Source organism: Leopardus geoffroyi, chromosome B2, assembly GCF_018350155.1.
Source record: "Leopardus geoffroyi isolate Oge1 chromosome B2, O.geoffroyi_Oge1_pat1.0, whole genome shotgun sequence".
NCBI classification, from domain to species: Eukaryota; Metazoa; Chordata; class Mammalia; order Carnivora; family Felidae; genus Leopardus; species Leopardus geoffroyi.
The window spans coordinates 102,575,902-102,582,202 of NC_059332.1; the positions used below are offsets into that span (position 1 = coordinate 102,575,902).

At 43.9% G+C, this 6,301-nt stretch overlaps 1 long non-coding RNA gene across 1 annotated transcript; it reads right to left on the minus strand.

Moving 5' to 3' along the window:
- Positions 1 to 2,258: 2,258 nt before the first annotated feature.
- On the minus strand, positions 2,259 to 4,540 carry LOC123608884. The gene is made up of 3 exons (XR_006717494.1): positions 3,479 to 4,540; positions 2,552 to 2,773; positions 2,259 to 2,448 (listed from the first exon to the last, which is right to left on the minus strand). It is a non-coding gene; the product is annotated as an uncharacterized LOC123608884 (long non-coding RNA).
- Between the last annotated feature and the right edge of the window lie 1,761 nt (positions 4,541 to 6,301).

A 6,301-nucleotide genomic window follows, 5' to 3' on the forward strand; every position in this document is an offset into this window, starting at 1 on the left:
CTACGTTATTTTTACTTCATTTAAACGACTTTAAAAAGTGGCCTAAAACCCCTAAGGGCCCAGCATCACCTAGATTTGCCAGACCTGCTTCGAGAACCTCATCTAACCTTGTCACCTCAGAAAGCTTGCCGAGAAAGCTGAAAAGTTAGCCCTCTTCATTTTGTCACCTTTAGGTCCTCTTGTGCCTGTTTGTTCCTCCAGAGAGAGACGCTGTCGAGACCTTGGCATTGGCCTCTCCAGCCTGCCTCTCCCAGAGGTCACGTTGTACTGTGAGGGGTCGCTAGCAATTCTGCTGCTTGAGTCAACACAGGTGATGACCTCACGGGATCCAGTGCTGACACCCCTTTAATTCCTTATGAGCATGAGAGCCTCGGGAGAGGCTGGGATTCAGGACACTTACGCAGCTAAATGATGAGCCACTTAGCTTTCTTTGCCATGGCATCCTTTATACTGCCTCCCTCAGGGCCATAGGTATACATTGAAGACCTCTGCATCACACTACATGCCCAGGGGGTGACTGCCTCAATAGACCAGAGGTGGTAACAACCAGGGCTCCATGGGAAGGGCTTTTTTTTTTTTTTTTTTTCACATAAACACAATTTTTTAAAAATTTCTTAACTCTGTATTCTTCCCAATTTTTGAGAATTTTCTATTGATTTATCTTCCTTTGTTTCTGAAAAACAATGGAGAAGGTGGCTTCCAATATTTATAAATATTGGTCCCCAGATACCTAATGGGGATTTTAAAGATAGCTGTTCAGTCGATTTAATAATGCCCATGAGGAAGTGACCAGAAGCGACCTGATGCTAGAGAAGGAGTGTCTCCAAATTTCTGTTTCTAACTTGTCACTTTCCAAACTCCTAGGAGATGTGGAGATTATAGCCATAACAATATAGAAACAGAAAAAAGGCACATTTGGGTCACAGACTAATCAGATCGGTTTCCAAGTGAGGCGGGATATTACCACCACATTTTTCAAATATTCATTGGCTTTTTGTACCTGAGGAATAGTTTGTTTGTTTGTTTGTTTCCGGTTTCCAACAGGCTCAAAGTGAGCAGTCATGGGCTTTCATATTTTCTTATTCAGCCTATTTGGCACGCCTCTTAAAGTACAAGTCTCCTCCAAGGTTTGACAGGCCACCTCGACTTCTCTTTGGCATCAATAACCATACTACAAGAGGTTTGGTTTCCCTTACCCTTTTAATGACTTTATTTCCAACTTTCCCTTTGCTTAATCATTTTACCCACCTCTGGCTATCTGTGCTACTGGACCACACCCTAACCTAGCTGTAGAATGTTATCTACAAGTTACACTGTCATTCACAGACTCATGATCTAATTACACCAGTTTGCATATTATGATTACTCAGCATCTGGTAAGAAGTGTCTAGAACACATTATAAACCACCAAGAGACAAGATCCTTACCCCGAAGAGTTTACAATCTAGGTATCTAGGTCAGACAAGAACTAGAGTGGCTAATTTGAAGCATAGCAGATTTGCAGAATGTCTAAGAGATTAATATTAGAACGCTGTGAAAAAGAGATCACTGAACATGTAAATTGCAGCTACCTTTTCGGTGAGTGATATAAAAGCAAAGCATAAAGAGTATATGAAAAACATTCCCCAAAGTCAACACAAGTGTAAAAAGTAAGAAATGAACTAGCTCAAGCTGAATTTCAGACTGTGCAGAGGCTGAATGAGAACAAAATCACTGACTTAATTTCGAAAAAGACGTGAGTTACAGAAGCCTATCATGGAGAAGTCACAGGATTTTATCTGTGGGGGGGAAATGGTATGCTTGACACAGGGTTTTAGATAGCCTTCAATGCAACAGTTTAGAAGTTGAAAACTCATAGCTCAAAAAGATAAAAGCATATCTTTTGTAGCATATCTCATTGCTACATATCTCATTGTAGCATAATATATCTCACTGTAACATAATATAATTTCTCTCATTGTAGCATAATATAACTTTAGATAACTTTTAATTGTTCAGATTTCATAGATTGTGGTATATATCTAATGTGGTAAATAAACAAGGAAACGTTAATGAAATCAAAGTCACCATAAAATTTTATGGTTATATGCTACGAATTGTGCACAATTTCTTGGTAATGAAAAGACACTTCCTCATTAGGATTCTTTTCGAAAACGATTTTAGAATTGTTTTACATTAGATACAACATATTTTACTTAGAAATTCAGTTCAGCTGCTTTTCCCCTTTTTGTTTTACAGATGAGACTTGCAGACTTTGGCACTTGGTTTCTTTCTTTTTAATTTCAATTATCCCACACTGAAGTTGGCAGGAAAACCAAGTCTATGGTTTATAAACACAGATAAAGTGCCATACAGTAAATAACACACTATGTGAACACCCAACAATTTACTGCTAAAATCCAGGGTAAGCATGTGGAAAGCTGGCGTGGGCTCCATGATGGTGCTCTCCTGAAAAAAAAAAAAGAGTTGCTTAGCTCTGTGTATTTAAGGTGGGGCCGCAGGGGTGTGGGTCAGGTGGGATTCTGACCCTCCCCTGGGCTGGGAAACTTACTCATCAGTCATCTGCCTCTCCCCCAGCACAAAGTCTAAATCAAACTGTTCTTGGATTTGTCACAGGGAGGATTTTCTCGGTTTGCCTTTGGCAATGATGGCTGTTGTGCTCCCAGCTGCTCCGTCTGCGATTCCCAAAGGAGAAAGTCACCTTTTCCTAGCCTCTTCCCTATGAAGTGAGGAGTAAATTTCCCGACAAGTCTCCTCTGGGCACTGCAGACAGCTGCCAAGGACAGAGAGAGCAGCTGTCCCCAGGGTGCCTCAGGAACCAGTGCCCTGGCTCTTCCCTGTGGGAGAGTCTCAGAATTGATCCTTACACCTACAGGGGAGCTGAACACTTATCTAATATCTAAGACCGTCTAGGGGTGTCTGGGTGGCGCAGTCGGTTAAGCGTCCTGACTTCAGCCAGGTCACGATCTCGCGGTCCGTGAGTTCGAGCCCCGCGTCGGGCTCTGGGCTGATGGCTCAGAGCCTGGAGCCTGTTTCCGATTCTGTGTCTCCCTCTCTCTCTGACCCTCCCCCGTTCAGGCTCTGTCTCTCTCTGTCCCAAAAATAAATAAACGTTGAAAAAAAAAAAAAATTTAATATCTAAGACCGTCTAATAGAAAGGAGATCTGAAAGATGGCAGTTACAGGGCTGAATGATGTGCCCTCACTCCACCCCAAAATTCCTATGTTGAAGTCCTAATCCCCAGAACTTTGGAATGTGACCTTATATGGAGATAAGGCCTTTGCAGAGGTAATGGAGCTAAGTGAGGTCCCTGGGGGGAGGCCTAATCCAGTATGACTTCTGTCCTTATAAAGAGGGAAAGTTTGAGCACAGAGATGTGCGTAGAGGGCAGAGGACATGAAGACACACAGGGAGAAGACAGAGGCCTGGAATGCACCCTTCCCTCACAGCCCTCAGAGGGAGCCAGCCCTGCTGTCACCTTGATTTCAGACTTCCGGCTCCCAAAACTGTGAGAAAATAAATCTCCATTGCTTCCGGTGCTCAGTCTGTGGCACGTTATGGCAGCAGCCTTAGCCAGCTAATACGACCACTGCATAACAGAGGGCCTAATAGAACCCTCTGGATTCTAGCCGAAGAACTGGAGGCAGGATAGAAAAAAGAGCGGTCACACAGTCTGTCAGCATCACTGCCTGGAACCTGTTTCCTGGTGCCCAATTCATTGTGCCTTCACCTGCCCGGGTGAACAACCCCACCAGCAGGAGGCGCTGATGGTCACTTCCAATGGAATAGCGGAGGTCGTACTGAAGGACCCACATTCCCTCAGCCAACTCTGCACCCTGATGGGGGCCAAGTGTGGCAGCCCCGGGTCTCATCTACAAGATGGACCCTCTGGGCTCTGAGCACTTCATTCACCATCATGGAGTGACGCACCAGTAGTTAAGGCCCTTTGGTACGAATCCCGATATGCTGCGGCTATGGGGGAGGCTTTAAAAATAAATGCGTGTATGGTTTATTTTCACACGCCTGTTTCAGACGCCCCAACTGTAGGGCCGAGGATTAAGCTTCTACCCCCGTAATGTAAGCAATCTTCTTCCACCCTTAGCAACTCAGCGTGGGAAGCTATAGAGGAATTAGCTTATTCCGGGGATCTTGGGAATGAATGGCCCAAAAGGAAAAACTGCCCACTGGGTGTCCAGATTTCCCATCCCACACCTGTCTGTAAGGTGGGCAGGTAAGAGGTCTCTAAGAAGTCAAGCACCCAACACAATTCCATGGCAAATAAGAACAGCACCTTTGTGTGTCTGCTTCCCTGCCACGTGCTGTATTTAGTGGATTTTGTTTTCTCTAATTCATTAGGAAGAAATTTCTCAGGAGTGGCAGGTTTTAACTGGGAAGCAAGAAAAGTTTTCGTGTGCTTACCATCTATCTCTTTCTAGAAAAGAAATCTTTAGGGGCCCCTGGGTGGCTCAGTCGGTTGAGCATCCAACTTCGGCTCAGGTCCTGATCTCACGGTTCATGGGTTCGAGCCCCACGTCGAGCTCTGTGCTGACAGCTCAGAGTCTGGAGCCTGCTTCGGATTCTGTGACTGCCTCTCTCTCTCTGCCCCTTCCCTGCTCACATTCTGCCTCTGTCTCTCTCAAAAATAAATAAAAATTAAAAAAGAAAAGAAGTCTTTAGCTGGAGTTTGAATTCAGGAGGTACACAGGGGCACCTGGGTGGTTCAGTCAGGTAAGCGTCCGACTTCGGCTCAGGTCATTTTCTTCTATTTTACATGGAAATAAACCAATCGTTAGCAATACCAGTAATAGAAAGAGATATCATTAATAGAAGCATAGATACATCCGTTGTTAAAAACATCAGAATTTCATTTATGCTCATCACTGCTTTGAAACTTTGTTAGTTATTACAGATACTACTAAGCATTATTATTTTGTATATTCATTTTGAAAGGCATGTATTACATTTTTTTCCTTGATGACTGCATTTCAATATAATTTTTCTCAGTAATCCTATGTGTTTTATTTATTCAGTTCAAAACATTATGCTAAAAGAGGATCCATAGCTTTACCAGACTCCCAGTGGGGTGCATAGAACACAAAGGGTTAGGAAACCCCACTGGGCCAGCAAAGACAGTCACTGGGGAAAATCTCAGCTGCCCGGCGGCCCATGACTGAGAATGTTCCAGCACATTATTTACAATCAATAAAGAACAGAAAGATCTACAATCTACTAAAGAATGATGGAAACCGGATTTTTAAAATTCAGATAACTGCAATCTATTCCCAGGGATTTGACTTCAGGTGGTCTTAGGTGGAGTTTGCTTATTTTCTAAAGAGATTTTTTTTTTTTTAATTTTTTTTTTTCAACGTTTATTTATTTTGGGGACAGAGAGAGACAGAGCATGAACGGGGGAGGGGCAGAGAGAGAGGGAGACACAGAATCGGAAACAGGCTCCAGGCTCTGAGCCATCAGCCCAGAGCCCGACGCGGGGCTCGAACTCACGGACCGCGAGATCGTGACCTGGCTGAAGTCGGACGCTTAACCGACTGCGCCACCCAGGCGCCCCTCTAAAGAGATTTTGAAGCAGGTGGTCAAAGGCCCACACTTTGAAATACAAGGATGTTGATGTTCTGCTAGCCTAACCATCTTAGGTAAATACTTAATATCTATCCTGTAGTGATTATTTCTTTTCCATCCCTGGTTTCGAAATACATGATTAAATAATGTATCCCCCCTGCCCCCACCAAACTCACTTTTTACTTTACTTTTGGCAGCAAAAATAATTTTTTTATTTATTTTTAATGTTTATTTATTTTTGAGAGAGAGAGAGAAAGAGAGAGTGTGAGCAGGGGAGGGGCAGAGAGAGAGGGAGACAGAATCTGAAGCAGGCTCCAGGCTCTGAGCTGTCAGCACAGCCCGATTCAGAGCTGTAACTCACAGATGGCGAGGTCATGACCTGAGCCTAAGCCGTATGCTTCACCAACTGAGCCACCCAGGCTCCCCAGCAGCAAAAATAATTTTAAAAGTACTTTTACAAGTAACACAGTTTAGAATAGCATTTATGAGGCACGCCTGGGTGGCTCAGTTGGTTGAGCATCCAGCTTCGGCTCAGGTCATGATCTCACAGTTGGTGAGTTCGAGCCCCGTGTCGGGCTCTGTGCTCGCAGCTCAGAGCCTGGAGCCTGCTTCAGATTCCGTGTCTCCCTCTTTCTCTGCCCCATCCCCACTCACACTCTGTCTCTCTCTGTCTTAAAGATAAGTAAAACATTAAAAAAAAATTTTTTTTTAAGGAAAAATAGAA